At 39.3% G+C, this 19,245-nt stretch overlaps 1 protein-coding gene across 1 annotated transcript in view; it reads right to left on the bottom strand.

Annotated features, from left to right (window-relative positions):
- LOC131191266 (twist-related protein 2-like) overlaps positions 1-19,245 on the bottom strand; it is a 31,437-nt gene continuing 12,192 nt past the window's right edge. The window contains exon 2 of the mRNA XM_058169251.1: positions 1-707. The gene's annotated coding sequence lies outside the window, so the exon portion shown is untranslated. The remainder of the gene's footprint in view (positions 708-19,245) is intronic.

Genomic DNA, 19,245 nt, shown 5'->3' with positions numbered 1-19,245 from the left:
GAGGGAAGGGGGAGAGACGGAGGGAGAGAGAGGGGGAGAGAGGGAGGAAGAGAGAGAGGGAGAGAGGGGGGAGAGCGGGAGAGAGAGAGAGAGAGGGAGGAGGAGGGGGGAGGGAGGGGGGCAAGGCTTCACAGTGATCAGAAATTAAGCCCTGGCTGAGGTTAGAAGGAACGTTGCACAAAAAGCATTTAAGTCCTCCGGGGTTTAGAGTATTATTATGGTTTCGGCAAAGCAGCACTCTCTGTACAGTCCCGTAAGAAAAGAAAGAGAGCCATCAAGGGGAACAGATCTATCTTTGGGAAAATGGGAGGTTACTGCCAAATATACAAGAATTGTGAGTGTCAGGCAGGAGGGTCTCATAAGAAGAAAAGGAATTCTTAACCTGCAACTTCAAAAATAAATTAGCTCTTCAAAGAGTTCTACGTAGACCTGTTGAGATCAGCTTGTCACGAGCCAAGCTTCAGGCCGCTGCCTCATGTGGTGCCCAGTTCATCCCAAGGCAAATACGGAAAGCTTGCCCTCTCAATCCTGGACCGGCCTTAGGCTTTCCTTTCCCAGTCTCCCCACCCCACCCCAAGATTGCAGGGCTGATGTATCTTGAGTGTGATGAAGCAGCATGAATGGTCCAGGCCTTGACTCTCTGAATAAATGTGTCTTGCTGCTCTTGGGAAAGGGGCTTCGCCAGATTTCTTCTTTTCTGAGGATGCCTAGAAAAGAGAGAGAGAGAGAGAGAGAGGGAGAGAGAGAGAGAGAGAGAGACATCAGTAACAAACTTGAACCTTTAGGTTGGTTTTCTTAGCGAATGTGAAAATAATCTGGTGTACAAGCAGGGGTTCCTCAAAGTATGGTCAAAACAGTCAAGATGGCCGCCACAACAGTACAATTGAAACTCTGCTTGCCCTTAATGTGCACTGGACATTAAAAAAAAAGTGAGCTTCATATCATCATGTCTCTTAACTGTTTTGGCCACACCCTGTGGATACCCCTGGTTACAGGACACAATGACAGCAAGAAAGGACCTTCCTGATTCAACCATCTCTCCTCCTAAATTCATTCACAATAGATGTGGCTCTTTGGCATAAGGCCAGGTCCATGTGCAAAACATGTGAGGGTTTTGGTTTTTTTTTTTGAGGGGGGGGAGGGATATTTGGTGTGAGGTGTTAGGAAAAATACAGTCATAGAAACAGCCTGCATGCAGAAAACCAGCATGCGAAGAAGCAGGTTAGGAAATAACTTTCTTCCCGGCAAATGTAATTCTTTCAATGCAGAGAAATTGTCATTTTGTTAAAAAAAAAAAAGGCACACTTGTTCATTCTTGTAAATTGATGTGTCACACAATCCTCATCAAACATTTTTTTAATTAGATAATAAAGCATTATAAAATGCGAAATACAAAAGTAAATAAAAGAGCAGTGAGAGGGGAGGGGAAAGGGGAGACCGAAGTGAGGAAAGGCAGGGAAAAGAAAGAGAAGCACTGACTTCCGACTCTCTCTGTTGCGGTGGAACAGAGGACATTAATCACAGCTTTTTGTTTTTCCATAATAATACGAACAAATCATTTCTATAAAGATCTATCGATCTAAACTCTAAAACCCAAAATCAAACTTACATTCTTTTCCACATCAAGCTTGACCTGTTACACAAGCCTATGAACAACTTTTGCATGGATAGCTGGGCTAAAAAATGCAATTGATAACCATTTCCTCACCTGCAATTTCAATTGGAACAATATAACCAAACAACTATTTGGATCGGATAACTTCAGAAAGTGAAACAAACCCTTTGGAGATAAGACGAATGTGGAATTCCTAAGAATTCCACAAGGAGAGATAATACATTGCTTAAGGTTTATGAAGGTGCCACAAATCGTACATTTTATCACTAAGGCACATCCGTCCCTTTACTGCTAAATTTTTTGCTTTTATAAAACGATTTGTATTTTTGTTGGAAAACTTTCAGATTCCACCTTCTGAATGCCAGTCCATCAACATATTTAATACCTCACCTTCCATCTTGCCACTCGGTCTCATTGTGGGCCAGTTATCCCCTTTCCCCCCCGAGGAAATTAAACACATATAATAATAAAAAAAAAACCTTTCCAAATGAGAGAGGGGATCTTTTTGAACTCCACTTCCTTTTTGATTTAAATGAAAGCAGCTGAAATGGGTGTGCTTCTCAGAGATCACAGACCAGATGTTAGATATATAATGATTTGATCACTTAGGCATGTACAGTATATGTAACTCTACCCTACTTTTAACATTTAAATTCTCTTAACAAGTGCAAAATACCCACAATCCAATCCTATTCCCCATGCCCTGTCTGGATTACATGTCGCTCTAATGCATTATATAAAGCTATCAAAGGACCGTTAATGAGATTGTTAGTTGAAACATTTAGACAACGAAACAAAGCCCACGATTCATCCTTTCTTCTTAGAGGTTTCTTCAACCTCTTAATGATTTTGGAGGGATCAGGTCAAAGATTAAAATGCAGCTTCATCTAGATGAGAAAGAAGCAACATGGGACCCATCAGGTATTTTGCATTATAACGGTCTGGTTTTAGTAAGTTGTCAAAAGCTGATGGACTGGGAGACCAAAACATCTGAAGGCTGCAAGTAAGGCTAAACTGTTCTAATAGATTTTAAACAGTGGTCAAGCTAGGCTTGTGTTGCTGGAAAAATCCCACCCCTTTCCTTCCTTCCTTCCTTCCTTCCTTCCTTCCTTCCTTCCTTCCTTCCTTCTTTTTTTCCCTACCCTTAGCAAATTTGATTGCCAGAATATCAGCCCTGGTACTTTTGAGGGTTTTTTCATTTTGATAGTTGATTCTTTTTCTGTTTCTCCCCTCACACCCACCCTCAATACTGAACTAAGATATATTCCCAAGAAATTGGAAGTTATTCCACCGCATGTAAAAGATGTCAATGAGCTGATGAACTGCTAACATACCATCCTTTGGTTCCTTCTAAAGGCAAGCAAGAGATTTTTCCGAAAGGCCGTTGCAAGAAAGAAAAGGTTAACTCCCTCACCCCTCCACTCTTTCAAGACTGAAAGCTAGGACGGATCCTTCTGATTATAACATAGAACTTTAGGTGGGGGGGGGGGAGGAGGAGGAATAATTTGATTTATTCTATTTCGGCCCTTGGGGGTCTAGCTATGCATGATAACTCTGACCAGATCTCCCAGAATGTTATGCTTGACTTCAGAACGTCCATAGAATTCTGATCGGGGAAAAGCTGCTGGAAGAGGATGGGGTTAACCCTTTTCTGTTATAGCCAACCCAGGACCTTCACCCCAATTTCTATCCACCCTTGGTGCATCCTAGCAGGGAAACAGCAGGGTAGGAAAGGGGTTAACCATCTCCTTCTCCCCCACCCCTCCCTTGTTTTCTCTGATCAAATTAACAGTGCCTCATAGCTGCTTTGAAGTCAAGAAAAAGACATCTGGAGAACCGGTCATGGATCTTCCATGTCGACATGTTAACACGTGGACTTAAAAGTGGTTTCTGAGCCCATCTCCTGCTGTGGGAGTTAGGGACAAGAGAAAGCAATGTTGACCGCTTCAGAGAAAATGCAAATGGCTGTCCGGAAAAGACTTCCAATTTTTCTGCGTTTGTTTGGATGTTGGGATCAACTACCAACTATGCATTGTGCCTGAAATGCCTTCCTAGTCCCACTTGGTTTGTTCAACACTATATGTGTTTGACAATGGCCTTCTTTCTTAGCTTTCACCTGAATCTGTTTCAGAAACATCTGAAACAGGAGACAGGAATGCTATGGAAAGCCACAAAGATCCAACACTTGGTGGAACCAACAGAGGAGTGGAACCTGGTCTTGACGAAAGTTGGAAAGTATGGAAATGGTCGAATAGACTGCACACGGGTACAACAAGATCCAGAGACACTAAACCAATGGGGCTCTCTGATGACTTCTATTCTTTGCTATTGTGGTGACATACCTCCCCTTTGTAGCCTGATCAGTGTCTCTTTGAGAATCTGATGGCACTGCGACAGAACCGCAATTATTGTTACTAGTTTCTTGGCAAGTTCTGTTTAATTTGTACCTATTTTAATCTTATATTTTATATTTCAAATTTTATGTCATAGAATATACTTTATTTTAAATTGTGATGGTTTCACCAGTGGAGGATTTTTTGACCATTCCTTGTTTTTGGTGAACCTGACAAGGTTGAGGGAAAAGCCGCCCCCACCCAAAAAAAACCCCTCATAGATTTCAGTCAGTTTGGTTTTCTTCCTTAGTCTGCTCCAAACTCGGCTATCTTGTCAAAGATGTGGGAGAAAGCCAAACAAAAGGAAAACATTCTCTCACCTTTCTTGGTCCAGAAAGCAGAAGCGAAGACTATGAAAGTGGTGGTGGGACAAATTAGAAAGACATGTTGAGATTCCATCCAGATTTGTTTGGAGGACGGTGTATGGTGTGGGTGGGAAGCATTTGCTGTACTTCTAGTGTGATGACCTTTAAAATCAGGAGCACCACTTGTATGTGGATGGCAATTATTTTTAAATAGAGGGATTTGTTCACTATAATTAGGGCATTTTAAAATATACCCAGAGCTTTGGCTGAGGCTGCCTTTCTTGGCTTGTTTCAGAATTGCAGGCGATGCCCTCTTTTTCCCTCCAAGAGCTGGTGCAAAGCCACGCATACTGCATTTTTTCCCCTTTGAATTCTTCCTGAAGGGACATTTCTTGTGATGCACCAGAAACCACTTTTTAGATTCCCCTTATTTTGATACAATTATTCAAAGCTAACTTTGCCAAGAGAAACCCAGATGGTTGATGGGGCACATGTTTAAATATTTTTGGGTGGGCTTATTTTCAGGGGAGGCCTTATTTTCAGGAAAACACAGTAGAGTATGCAACTCATCATCTGGATCACCGTCTTAGCTAATATTTTTCCCTTTAATAGCTATCTGCACAATTCTTCCTTCCTTCCTTCCTTCCTTCTCAGATTCTTGGAGGCTTTTTCAAAGAATATCTCTTCTCATAACCCCAAAAGCTTTAACCAAAATCTATCCACTGTTGACCTCAACCCATTTCTAAGAGGACTTTAAGGGGCATGCATAAGAGCACAAACGTGCCTACCGTTCCTGTCCTATTGTTTCTTTCCATATATATATATATATATATATATATGTAGGTCTTTGGTTGTTCGGGTTTTCTCCTGTGTAAAATTAGAACGATGTTTCGACGAAGTCTCATTCGTCATCTTCAGGCTTCAGCTTCGTGCTTCTGGGAGCAATGTGTGATTGCAGCTGTTTCTTCCTTTTTAACTGCTAGTGGGGGTTTGAACTGATTGGGTGGGAGCTTGGCTGTGCTCTGATTGGATGGAGGTTTTTTTGTGCTCTGATTGGCTGGGTGTGTGTCCTGTTTGGGTGGGGGTTTGGTTGTGCTCAAATTAGTCTGAGTGGCAGGGGGATTTGAGCTGGTGAGCTGCACTGCCGTTGCCTGGCCTCGTATCCGCGGAGAAATTTCTCCTACAAATAGGAAGCTGTAAGCACCTAGCCTGATGATGACGAATGGGATTTCGTCGAAACGTCGCCAAGACACTTCAAATTTTACGCGGGAGAAAACCCGAATAACCAAAGATATATATATATATATATATATATATATATACATATATATATATATATATATATATATATATATATATATATATATATATATATATATATATATATATATATATATATATATATATATATATATATATATGCTTATACTTCCTTGTTTCTCATCATATATATGTTTACATATTATATAATCTTTTTGTGTGATGCTTGTATATATTGTTATGACAAAATTAAATAAATAAATAAATAAATAAATACAAAAAAAAGGAAAAAAGGAAAGAATTTCTAGTAGGATGAGTGAATTTACCACAAAGGGACATGTCTCCCAGTAATGTTTCTTGGTGCCTTCTCCACTGACTGACACTCTCTCTCTCTCTCTCTCTCTCTCTCTCACCTAATTTTCTGATTATTCTTGATTCCACTTCTCCCCCAACAGTGCAGCAATCAATCAGCTGGCTGCAGTCCAGGATATGAACTGGAATGGATCTGTCTGCAGTTTCTCAACCAATTTACGGGAAATTGGTCCTGAAGAGGTTTCAGCAGTGAGGGCTTAGGAACAAATAGCTGAGATACCCCAACAACTGCTAATTTTAGGGGCAGCCTTAAACAGAAATTATGTCTAGTAATGAGAACCACATATGGCCAGAATTTATAGCTCTTTGTGGTGGGACAAGGGCTGCCATTGGCTTTGAGGTGAAAACTGGAGGCCATATGCTGAAAATTGGGCAAGCTCAGTTCAAAATTTCAATGTCATTCCGTTTCAATTAAATTGACTCAAAGTCATTAACATGGATGCTCTCCATATATTTAATAATCTCTATCTTCTGTCCCTAAAAATGTTGAAAGTCTTCTGTGGGCAGTTCTGAATTTGTACTTCTCGTAGGTTTTCTTGTCAATTTCTCACTTAGTATCTCCCAATGCCAAAATACCAATTGGCTTTCAGGATTCTTGCTTGAATTCATGCTAAACAGTATACATGGCAATGGATTGGTCACAGTCCCTGCACCAGATGTTTCAAAAGACCGACATCAAATTCAATTCTTTTTAACCCAGAAAGAATAGCGTTCCTTACCTTACCTGGGCCTCAAATACTAATGCTTAATTCAGTAACTCCAACTCCTGATCTCTATTTTGCCACCCTGTAAAACAGGCAACCTGGTGTCTTCCAGATGTTTTGGATTAAAATCCCACATTCTTTTGCCATTGGCCATGCTAGCTGGAGTTTGTGGAAGTTGAAGTTCAAAACATCTGGAGGGCATCACGTAGCTTGCTCTTGCTATGCAGAGTAAATGCAAATATTGCTGGATTACAGTGTCTAGGAGCCTAAGCCAATACAGTGAAAACTGAATGAACGAATGAGTAAATAAATGAATAGCTAACATGAGGGATGGTGGGAGTTGTAGTTCACTGAAGTCTACTAGCTTGCAGGTTTGTTCTTCGTTGTCAAATTAAAGAGAATTGCCAGTAGCTGTTTCAAAGAGTTGAAGGTAGGTATATTTAAACAATAGTCAGTCTACAAAACCCAATCCATTCTGTTTCATTTGACACAGCATGTTAAAAATGTCACTTTCCAACTAACTGGTCATCTAAAAAGAGTTTCACACATCATAATGCTAACTTCAATTGAATGGATGTAAAACACAATTTCTCTTCAATCATCATGTTTGAACTGACGATACCAACTATCTTCCTGGCAATATACACATAATAAGGGTCAGCTTTTCCCAATCTCTGTTAGGAATTGTAGTCTCGTACATCTCAAGAGTACCAGATTGGGAAAAAGTTATTATGAAAGCATGCACATTGTCCCATATTTAATGAATTGAATTCATCTCCCAATATTATGTTTCTGATACCACGACAGACCTATGAGGAAAACCTGGTTTCTCCCATAACTTTCTTTTGCTGCAAAAAATTAGTTGTTTTAGTAGATTTCTGGGTAAACAGCAATAAACATCTCCTAATTACTTAGTAAAAGCAACAACAAAATAAGCCCAACTGACTACTAAATGAAAGAATTAAAATGAAGAGAGCTTTGGAAAACTTGGAGCAAAATTTAGCAGGGTGCTCATGAGGAACGTTTAAGTCAGAAATATTCGGTGCTAAGCATTTGTCTTCTGCATCACGTTCCAGCTGCTACAACTCAAGTGAGTAGATTTCACAAACCTGAAGTAGGTCCATCACCTCTAGAACTTACTGTTGAATTAAAAGTACTTTTTATCTATCTTTTTCCTTGCAAGGGAATAAAATGTATCAGCATGAAAAGGGCTATTTGCTGCTCATTATTCTGCCCTGCCTTTTTTTGCCCAGAGTCACTGAAGTTGGCGTAATTTCCCTCTGCTACAGAGAGTAACAAAGCCCAACAGATGCTACACAGGCTGCTGAGACTGCTTTTAGATTCTGCTGGAATAAGGGAGAAAACACTGCTTTAATACAAAACATTTGCTAGACCAATTCTCAAATACAGCTCATCTGTCTGGAACCCTCATTGCATATCGGACATTAATACAATCGAGCGTGTCCAGAAATATTTCACAAGAAGAGTCCTCCACTCCTCTGCTACCAACAAAATACCTTATGCCACCAGACTTGAAATTCTGGGCTTAGAAAACTTAGAACTACGCTGTCTTCAGTATGACCTAAGCGTAGCTCATAAAATAATCTGCTACAATGTCCTACCTGTCAATGACTACTTCAGCTTCAACCACAACAATGCATGAGCACACAATAGATACAAACTTAAAGTGAACCGCTCCAAACTCGATTGCAGAAAGTATGACTTCAGTAACAGAGTGGTCAATGCCTGGAATGCACTACCTGACTCTGTGGTTTCATCCCAACCCCCCCCCACAAATTTTAATCTAAGACTGTCTACTGTTGACCTCACCCCATTCCTAAGAGGTCAGTAACAGGAGTGGGTTCTACTTACCTTTACTACTGGTTCGCAACAGGAGCATGCGTGAGAAGCTTCTGCGCATGTGCAGATCATCCATTATGACATCCGGGTGGGTGAGTGTAGCCTCCAGCCGCTTTTACTACCGGTTCACAAGAACCAGACAGAACCGGGAGCAACCCACCACTGGTCTGTAAGGGGCGTGCATAAGAGCACCAGCGTGCCTACTGTCCTTGTCCTAAAGTTTCCTCTATTTGTATCTATTTTATGTATTCAGTTCATGTTTATACATATATTATATATATATATATATATATATATTCTAATACATTCTTGACAAATAAATAAAAATAAATAAATATGGAAAGCCTTGAGCCCCTGTCATGGGCTGGGGACTAGATGATGACAAGGCCATGGTAACCCAGCCAAAAAAAAAAAGGATATTGCCAAGTCTATAGAGATTCTCAGTCATCCAGGTCATGGTTGTCCCAAATGTGTTTTTTTTTTCTTCAAGAGGGAACTGGACTTTTTTATTTTTCTTTGAAGATGTTTCACTTCTCATCCAAGAAGCTTCTTTAGCTCTGACTCATCTTATCTTAGATAAGAAGCAAAACATCTTCAAAGAAAAATTTTAAAAAGTCCAGTTCCCTCTTGGAAAAGCACCTTTGGGACATATTGCTGTTAAACAATATGTTAAACAAATAATTCCCTCAACACTGTCGAACTATTGACTAAATCTGCACTGCTATTAATCTTCTCATCGTTCCCATCACCAATCTCTTTCCACTTATGACTGTATGACTGTAACTTTGTTGCTGGCAATCCTTATGATTTATATTGATATATTGATCATCAATTGTGTTGTAAATGTTGTACCTTGATGAACGTATCTTTTCTTTTATGTACACTGAGAGCATATGCAACTATATAGCAAAAAACTGCAACTATATAGCAAAAAAGGCTCTAAGAGTTGTTAACTTAATTCTACGTAGCTTCTTTTCAAAAAACACCATGCTACTGACCAGAGCATATAAAACATTTGCTAGGCCAATTCTTGATTACTACTCGCCTGTCTGGAACCCATACCATATATCTGATATCAACACAGTTGAGCGTGTCCAAAGGTATTTTACAAGAAGAGTTCTCCACTCCTCCGAAATCAATAAAATATCTTATTCCACCAGACTTGATATCCTGGGTCTAGAAAACTTGGAACTTCGTCGCCTTCGACAGGACCTGGGTTTAGCTCATAAAATCATCCGTTGTAATGTCCTTCCTGTCAATGACTTTTTTAGTTTCAATAACAATATCACAAGAGCTACCAACAGATAGCTCAATGTCAACCACTCCAGTTTAGATTGCAGAAAACACGATTTCTGTAACAGAATTATATATGCTTGGAATGCATTACCTGACTCTGTGGTTTCTTCTCATAACCCCAAAAGTTTTACTCTAAATCTATCCATGGTTGACCTCACCACTTTCCTAAGAGGACTCTAAGGGGCGTGCATAAGAGCACAAACGTGCCTACCGTTCCTGTCCTATTGTTTCTTCCCCTATATATATATATGTGTTTATAGTACCTTGTTTCTCCTCATATATATGTTTATATATTATATAATCCTTTATGTTATACTTGTATATATTGTTACGACAAATAAATAAATAAATAAATAAATAAATAAATAAATAAATAAATATGCACCAAGACAAATTCCTTGTGTGTCCAATCACACTTGGCCAACAAAAAAAAATTCTATTCTATTCTATTCTATTCTACTTATCGTTCCCATCACCCATTTCTTTCCCCTTATGACTGTATGACTGTAACTTTGTTGCTTGTATCCTTACGATTTATATTTATATTTATATTGTTTCCTGATTGCTTATTTGTTCCCTATGACTATCATTAAGTGTTGTACCTTATAATTCTTGACGAATGTATCTTTTCTTTTATGTACACTGAGAGCATATGTACCAAGACAAATTCCTTGTGTCTATTCTATTCTATTCTATTCTATTCTATTCTATTCTATTCTATTCTATTCTATTCTGTTCTATTCTATTCTATTCTATTCCCAAGTCATGTCAATGCTGTGATTGGGTGCAAGTGAGGAGAAGCCGTTAGACAAGCGGGCATCAAAAAAAGGGAACATGCTCTCAGATAGAGACCAGTTAAAAGAAAGAGGATCCTACTACAATGTATTCTCAAAAATGCAATTATTATTATTTTTTTTTATTGAAAGAGTTTTAAAAAACAAAAACATTTTCCCCCTTTTTCCCCCCTCCCTCCCAAAAAAACCCCTCCCCCCCCCTGGCTTCCCAGGTCAATCACAAGGTATTGTTATACATAAACCAAACATAGAATAAAATTTTCCCTTCCAATCCAAATAACCACATCCAAAGCTTTTCATCTCCCAACCCCCTCCCCATTACATAAAATAACTTTCTAATTATTCGAAGGCAATCTGATATTTCTTAATCTGATATCTGTTTTGTAGATAATCAATCCATTTTTTCCATTCAATTAAATATCTTTCCTGCGTATTGTCTTTTAAAAACGCTGAGATTTTAGCCATCTCAGCCAAATTAATAACTTTCAGTATCCATTCTTCTATTGTAGGTATCTCTTCTTTCTTCCAGTATTGTCCAATCAACAGTCTTGCTGCTGTTATTAAATTCAGAATCAATTTAGTCTCAATCCCTGTACAATCCGTTATAATTCCTAAAAGGAAAAATTGTGGCAGGAACTTTATCTTCTTCTTCAGTACATTTTGAAAAAATGCAATTATTGAGTAAGTCCAATTTTATGAAGAGCCAATTTGGTTTGATTAATGTACCAGGTTAGAAACCGAAGACGCCGTGAGTTTTAATCCCAACTTAGGCACAAAACCAGCTGGGTGACCTAGGGCCAGTCACTTTCTCTTGGCCTTAGAAAGAGGCAATGACAAACCGCTTCTGAAAGTTGTGCCAAGAAATCTACAGATATTTACCCAGGCAGTTGCCAAAAATCAAGACAAACTTGAAGGCACCACAAAGAGAGAGAGAGAGAGAGAGAGAGAGAATGCATAAGTTATCAAATAAAAGAAATAAAATGTCTGGAAGAAAAAGCGAGTTACGGGAGTATTATGTGACAGGATCCAGAAGGAGAGCCCGCCCTTTGGAACATTATCCCATCAGAGATAAGATTGGCACCCATCTTGCTTGCCTTTCCAAAGGCTCTAATGCTTAATCTAAAGACATAGTTCTGTCAACTTGCTTAGGGATCCAGTTATGGTTTAGGACCTATCAGATAGCTATTTTTGATGGATCCATGACTTGGACTTGCTTGCTTTCTATGTTTCTCAATTTTAATTTTGTTTCCCTCATTGGGTTTTTAACTTGGTTTTAAAGGAAGTAACTGATATTTGTACTTTGTTTAATATTTGCGCTATTGGGTTGTTTTTAATTTTATGAACTGTCCAGAGTCACAAATGTGAGATGGTTAGTTATGTAAACTGAATGAATGGATAAATAAAAAAATAACTAGTATAGCTTAAAGTAACTATGGCAAAACAATTCCATATCCCCACAAATATGAAATTAATGAGTATATATGTTGTCAAGAATTTTGCTGTGTTACTCTCTCACTCCGCCACTCTACTTCCTTTTCTTTGGCAGCAGACCTCAAAGTGGTTCACCACATCACTTTTTACATTTACATGATAGTAAAATAAACTTAGAGTTGCCCAAATTTCAATTTTGGAGAAAATAATTGGAAGCCTTGTGGTGTACCAGCATAATTTTAACTAGAGCGAGAATAAATTGAGGTCTTTCTTTCTTTCTTTCTTTCTTTCTTTCTTTCTTTCTTTCTTTCTTTCTTTCTTTTAAAATAACCCATTGCCATCTGAATATTCATGATCCATAACCCAAAATTGATCCAAAAGTGAAAGAATGCTAGATGTTGTAGTTCATGGACATCTGGAGATTACAGATTCTCTATCTCTGTCTTAAAGATTGTAAAACTTAGCTCTGACTTTGAGAAGGAGATGGGAGAAGTAAAATTATCGCTGAACCCAGGAAAGTAAAAAGCTTGCAAAAAAGAACAGCTTTGCCTTGACTTTGCTGCATTTAAAAATGAGAAGAGAAGGTTTCAGATACATTTTCAAAATTTATTATCTCTCTCTCTCTCTCTCTCTCTCTCTCTCTCCATCATCATCATCATCTGTATATAATATTTCCTATTTCTATACCACCCGTCCCCCTGAGACGGTTTTGTTTATAGTCCCTACAGCAATAAAGCAACTTTCCTGGTACCTTTCTATGTCTTTCCTTGATCTGGCCTATCTTGAAGGGTGTATAATGGTGTTCTGGGAATTGCAATTCTAACATGTCAATTGAGAAAGGCTGAAACTAAAACTTCACTAATTTGGATTAAGTGATCTTGAGTTTGCACTCTTGTTTAGGAACAGCCTTCCCAAGCTGGCAAACTCTAGTAGTTGTGATGCCTTGGGATGATGATGTGAGCAATAGCCTAGGTTCATCTAGAAGGCATTAAGTCAGGAATGGATGTTTAAGAATATCAGAAATGCATGTTGGATCAGATCAAGATTCCTCTAGTTCCGGGGTAGTCTACCTTTTTATATCTACCGCCCACTTTTGTATCTCTGTTAGTAGTAAAATTTTCTAACCGCCCACCGGTTCCACAGTAATGCCCCATGTATTGTCATCTGCACATGCCTCTCGTGCATCATGGGTTGGGTTGGGGGGGTGCCAGCTACCAGCTCTCCTTGTCTGTTACAGCTGGGTGGGGTGGGGGGAGATGCATGAGCTATTCTGGGACGAGGCTCTTTTGTTTGCGGTCGCACTATAGCACCATTTAGTTTCACTTACGTAACGTGAACTAAACTTATGCGCGGGCAACACAAATAGTATATTTTCAGAAATTTAAATTGTCACGGGGAATTTTATGAAAACCTAATGAAAATGTTTTTAAATAACGCTATGAATTTGTTTTAAAAAAAGTCAATTAAATTAAAAAAAGGAAAGTGCTTCAGTATCAGACAAAACCCCTACAGCCCACCATGAAAGCTGGAATGCCCATTAGTGGGTGGTAGGGACCAGGTTGACTACCACTGCTCTAGTTTCTCATTTTGACATAAATCCCAACAAACATGGTTTTCCAGAGTGCTGAAATTTTGAGCATTGTTTGCAACAGTGAATTGTACTAAGGTTGTAATTAGAAAAGAGGTAACACCGTGGTACTAAAAATTTGAAAATAGAAAAAACAGGATGCTCAAAGAAGAAAGAAAACTACATAAGAGTATTTTTCTTTTAAAAAAAAACACATAGATCTAGCATATAAAATGCCTTTGTAGTCTTTGAGAGAATAAAAAAATTGCAAAACATCCATCACTGAAGCCCCTGCTTGCAGATCCATTAGTGTACTTCCAATTCTCCCTTCCCATCACCATTTCCCTGAAGGAATTGTTGGGCAGGCAATTTGGACCTTTATATATACATATATATTGGACTTTGCATCCCATAACCATTAAGGTGGATTATCCAGGGAATTGTGGGAGATGTTGCCTCTCAAAAGGGGTTGGGGAGCATGAAGGTGTTTTATCTGTGATCTCGTGGTTTGAGGCATGCCTTCTAAGTTTGCATATGAATCAATGTGAGTTTCGTATAGCTCCTAATCATTTAAGAACCAAAGAATGATGATGAATGACGACGATGACAGAAAAAATATAAGTGCTTATTTGCCCATATAGCACTTCTCTCTCTTTTTTAAATTGTGGGGCCAAGAATCAATACTGTTATGAAGATGTACTAAGGAGCTTTCAGCTGACTGCTATTTCAGAAGAGTATTATTATTATTTCACTTCTAATTAGTTAATACTAAGGGCGAGCATATTTTGTGAACAGGTCCAGTTTGAACTGTGCTTTTAAAAAACACAGTATTAGGACATCATAGCAAAATAAAGACCAATCTAATGCAACATTCTTTCAAGCAAATCGGGTGTAACAAAAATGCTCATGAAAGTCTGATGAGGCAGAAATGACATTCTTGTCGGCAATATATTTAGCGGCCAAGCAATTCTTTGTGGTGGGAACAGATAACAGGACCTCTGAGGCACACCTCCTCTAAGGAAAGCCCTATATTGTATGTGGCATGGGGCCAGGCTACCTACAGAACTGGCTTCGTCCCATCTCATCAGTATGTCCCAGCTGGTCAGGCAGGGAAGGTGTCAGTCAAACAATTCTGACCCTGTCAGTCAAACAATTCTGACTGGTGGGTTTTTTCCTGCCACTGCCCCTGCATTATGGAATATCCTTTCCCTGAAGGTGAGATGGGCCCACACTCTCCTGATCTTTTGAAAAGCGGTCAAAACATGGCTTTGCAGCCTTGCATGGGGAGCCCAAAGGACTATGCAGTTGTGGGGTTGAGTGGTGTCACATGACATCACCCAATTTTTAATAGGAGTTAAATTGCCGCCTTGGACCAGTCATGCCCCCTCCCCCGAATTCAGGGATTACAGGGTAGTAAAAAGAAAGGGGTTGTTGTTGTTGTTTTTTTAAATGGCTCCTTGAATATTTTCTTGCCTCTTCAAAATGTTTTATAATTTTGTAATCGATTACATTTTCAATTTTCAATTTAAACTTAAACATTTAAATTCTCAAATACTGTTCTGTATTTTGATACTGTACTGTACAGCGCCCACAGTCCCGCTTTGAAGGAGATGAGTGGTCCAGAACTGTGAAATATAAATAAATAAATAAATAAATAAATAGGTAAAGGTTTCCCTCGCACATATGTGCTAGTTGTTGCCGACTCTAGGGGACGGTGCTCATCTCCGTTTCAAAGTCGAAGAGCCAGCGCTGTCCAAAGACGTCTCTGTGGTCATGTGGCAAGCATGACTCAACGCCAAAGGTGCACGGAACGTTGTTACCTTCCCACCAAAGGTGGTCCCTATTTTTTCTACTTGCAATTTTTATGTGCTTTTGAACTGTTAGGTTGGCAGAAGGTGGGGCAAGTAACGGGCGCTCACCCCAATACGTGGCACTAGGGATTCAAACCGCTGAACTGCCAACCTTTCGATTGACAAGCTCAGCGTCTTACCCACTAAGCCACCGCATCCCTTAAATAAATAAATATAGATAAATATAGATAAATAAATATTTAAGTAGTTGCACGTGGGAGAAGGCAATCTTTTGGAGGTATCTTGCCTCTAAGCAGTTGTCAAGCTGAATCTGAAGATCTCCAAATGTTTAGCAACTGTATGCAGATAGGTGAAAATATTTTTGAATGTTAAAGAAGTGTGGGAAAATCTGTGATAGAATGCGGCTTTTGTGAATAGTTGGGCTAACTTCCATATGGTTTCTGATGGCTCCAGTATTCATGCCAATTGCTAGAAGAAGCAAAAAAACAAACAAACGATGATCTTAAATTGCTGTTGAATGTTGTATGGGAAATGGGATTTTATTTTGAAAGGAAGTTTTCCAAATAATAATGGAGAGAGCAAAGAGGAAAAAGAAAAGAGAAACGTGTTGAAAATGTTTGGCCATGAAAATCATGGATGCATTTCGATTCATATCTGTGAGTGTTTGCGTGCGCACGTGCACATGTACACACGGATACGTGTACATGTATCATAAGATCTTGGTTTTCTTACAATCGGTCGATGTGCAGCAATGGGCAAGTCAATTTTTTCACAGCTTGGAGATAAAGATGATAATCAACTAATCTGTGCACTTCATGAGGTTAGAAATTTAAATACTATTCAGTTCTCTCTCTCTCTCTCTCTCTCTCCACTGAAGTAATTTAAAGGCAAAGTGAAGGAGGGACATGCGGACTCTCCTTTGCATAAAATTGGCATGTGATCATATATATGCCTAGGTACACTAGAAATAATTCTTCTGACTTCTAAGAGAAATGTGATATTGCACATCTCATCCCAATGGAAAACTCTGTCACCAAGTGATTCAGCTTTTAATGGGCATTGCCAGCTATTGCCCTTACCTATGGTTATTTTAATACAGTCTTTAAAATGAACTTGGATTGGGTACTTCCAGCCTTTCTCAGGGAGATCTGTTTATCAAGCCAGCTGTGCAAGTCGAAGCATCACTTAGGCAGCACCATCATTACTTCTAACTATTTTCTTTCTGCTTAGGATATTTTACCAGCACTAAGTTGGTCCAGACTTATTTTTTCAGCATGCATGAGTATATTTTTTTCCTTAACATGAGCATTCTAAGGGGTTTGGAAGGAGGGGTGTTGGTTAAACGTGAATAACCAAATTTGGGAAAAAAATGTCAATTTGGGTATATTATAGCATTTGGTTATGGGAAGTTTAATTTGAATAAGTTTCCACTCAAATGCAGCCTAAATTTATATTTACCTACTTATGGTATTTATTCACTACCTCAATCCAATCAGACTGTCTGAAGCAATAATAATACCGTGGGATTTCCACATACAAACTGAGAAAAGTCTGGGTGTGTGACTGGTTGAAAAGACAAAAAAAAGTGTGGATAATTGATGTGTGGTAATACCAGAAGGCTGGGTTAACAAAATCAGAAATGAGGAGGTGGTAAGCCGTCTGGGAAAGCCAAGGGAAATCATCAGAACCATTAAAAAGCGAAAGTTAGAATATTTTGGATATGTGATGCGACACCCAGAAAAATACGGCATCCTTCACTTAATCCTCCAAGGAAAGACTGAAGGCAAATGAAGACCAGGCAGAAGAAGAACATCACGGCTTCAAAATCTAAGGGACTGGTTTGGACAAAACTCAGCAGCACTTTTTCGTGTGGCTGCTGATAAAAATAGGATCGCCAACAAGATCGCCAGCGTCCGATGATGGATATGGCACAACAGCAAGAAGAAGAATACCAGGAGGGACAGAGAATAAAAGACAAAGAATGGGAGAGGATCACAAAGTATACAAGATCTGAAAACTGAAGTTGAAAGATTGTGGCATAAACTGGCCATGGTGGTGATCAGCACATTGGATGCCTTACCGAGAAAACTTTGGCCAGCACTTAAAAAATCTGTGCATTGACAAAATTTCCGTCTGTCAATTACAAAAGGCCACATTAGTTGGGACCGGCACACACATTACGACAATATATTACAACATCCCTCATTCTTGGAAGAACTTGATGCATATGAAGACCAACATCAGCTAAAGAATTGGCAGCTGTAATTGTTGTGTTATGAAAATATAAATAAGAATAGCACAGAAAACAATACAGTAAAAAAAGTGCATTATAAAAGCTAATTCAGCATCAATGACTCCACCATGAATCCCCAAGGAGACTCCAATTTCGGGAGGGAAGGGCGGGTTGTCATAAAAGTTGGGGCCATCTTCAATTAGTGCATAGGATGGGAACCCTGTTCCCATCCTATAGTAAGTGGGGAGCCTTAACAGCCAGCATTTGTCTTGCTGAATTATCTCCCAGTGCCTCTTCCAGTTGGTGTTGGAAAGAGTCAGACAGGATATGAGAGCAACTATGACTTCCTTCTTCCATGACCGGTTATCAGAGGCACAGTTCCTCCAGGAATAGAGCCATCGGGAGGAATATTATGATTAAAAAGTCTCCTTGGAGTGTTTGTCTCATCTGCTTATGGTACCCAGGTACCAAGTGTATCAAACCGACTCGGCCTCTAGCCAACAACAAGATGCAAAGGGATCTCTGCATGTGTTTATGCTTGTTAAGGCAACTTGATTCCCGTGCCATATTTGGACCTGACTACAGTAATATTTTGATAGCTTGCTTGTCTAAAAGTAAAGGCCATGATGTAAATAAACACAGGTTCTGATTCCATTACTTGCAATTTAATTTCAGTTATTTTTAAGTAAAGGTAAAGGTTCCCCTCACACATAAGTGCTAGTCATTCCCAACTCTAGGGGAAGGTGCTCATCTCCGTTTCAAAGCCAAAGAGCCAGCGCTGTCCAAAGACGTCTCCGTGGTCATGTTGCCGGCGTGATTAAACGCCAAAGGCACACGGAGCACTATTACCTTCCCACCAAAGGTGGTCCCTATTTTTTCTACTTCCATTTTTTATGTGCTTTTAAACTGCTAGGTTGGCAGAAGCTGGGACAAGTCATGGGAGCTTACCCTGTTACGCGGCACTAGGGATTCGAACCGCTAAACTGCCGACTTTTTGGTCGACAACCTCAGCATCTTAGCCACTGAGCCACCGCTACTACTACTACTAGCTGCAAAAATCATAATCTGTCTGAGAACAGTTCGGGCGGGGAGGGGGGGATAGCCTATACAATGGCAAGGCTTTCAATATTAAACCCAGATTGCTCTTTTCTGCATTAGCAACAGACTGTCCTCAGATATTTGGGGTTGCCTTTTAGAGAGAGAAAAAAGAGGCTGCTTTCAATGCCAGTGGCATTCGAGTGATATCAAATTAATTGTTGTATCAAAGTTAAGGTGTGGTCTGTATTGCACAGTTCCTTGTGAGATTATGTTTAAATTTTAAACCTAAAAAAAGAGAGAAAGAAATCAAGAATTTAACACATCGAAGAAACCGATTTGATTGTGCAAGGAAACATTTGTGCTTTTCTATGCTGTGAGTTATATTCCTCAATAAAATTCTACATAATTCAATCCTAACAATTGCTACCAACCTGTAGTATACTGCACGAGTCAAAAAGAAGGCTGTGAAAATATTTACAGATCCCTCACATCCTGGACATAAACTGTTTCAACTCCTACCCTTAGAATGATGCTATAGAGCATTGCATACCAGAACAACTAGACAC

This window comes from Ahaetulla prasina, chromosome 2, assembly GCF_028640845.1.
Source record: "Ahaetulla prasina isolate Xishuangbanna chromosome 2, ASM2864084v1, whole genome shotgun sequence".
NCBI lineage: Eukaryota > Metazoa > Chordata > Lepidosauria > Squamata > Colubridae > Ahaetulla > Ahaetulla prasina.
Note: the sequence above shows the minus strand (reverse complement) of the source record. Positions and strands in the feature narration are given on the sequence as shown.